This window comes from Protobothrops mucrosquamatus, unplaced genomic scaffold (assembly GCF_001527695.2).
Source record: "Protobothrops mucrosquamatus isolate PMUCROS unplaced genomic scaffold, P.Mucros_1.0 scaffold2203, whole genome shotgun sequence".
NCBI classification, from domain to species: domain Eukaryota; kingdom Metazoa; phylum Chordata; class Lepidosauria; order Squamata; family Viperidae; genus Protobothrops; species Protobothrops mucrosquamatus.
In genome coordinates this window covers 101,472-102,185 of record NW_015388295.1, presented here as the reverse complement: position 1 = coordinate 102,185, position 714 = coordinate 101,472, and positions in this window count along the sequence as shown.

Genomic DNA, 714 nt, shown 5'->3' with positions numbered 1-714 from the left:
AAGGAATTTAACAACGAGGACACTTTCCAGGAGTCCCACTGAAGCAAGGGAGGAGGTAAAAATGGCCAGTAAATATAGGCACGACGTCACGTCCTCCACCCCTCCCCTTTCTTTGCCTGCGCCCAAATTTAATCTGCAAATCAGCACGACAATTACACAACACCTCCCAGAACAAAAATATGGATTGTTCCTTTTTTTTCCCTAAAGCTGTGAGGCCACAGACGATATCCTCAAAACACGAGAACGTCCAACGTCTGGAGTTTATCTGTACATCTTGAGTAAGCCATATGGCAAACTATATTTAGTCCTTGTTGTTGTTGTTTTAAAAAAAACTAATACTAACAATACGGTATACATTTCCTTACGTTTGAAATTATTTCTTCTGCTTCCCCCCACCCCAAGTTGTTGTTATTGTTGTTGTTGTTGTCGTTTTTCTTTAAATATTTGCACACAAAACAGGGCAGGAAATGAACCTTCCGAAATGCTGGACATACGAACCGTTGGCATTAATTCGGAAGATGCTGGCCGAGGTGCTTTGAAAAATGTCTTGGAGTTCGTTCGGATCGATCTGGGTGGCTAGAAAGGAGCGGGAAAAATAGAGAGAGAGAGAAAAACAAACAAACACGTTATTAGATCGGATCACAGACGGCACCCCAATTCCAACATGCACATTAGTGCTTTGCACAATTCCCTGTTCGCACAACCTACGACACA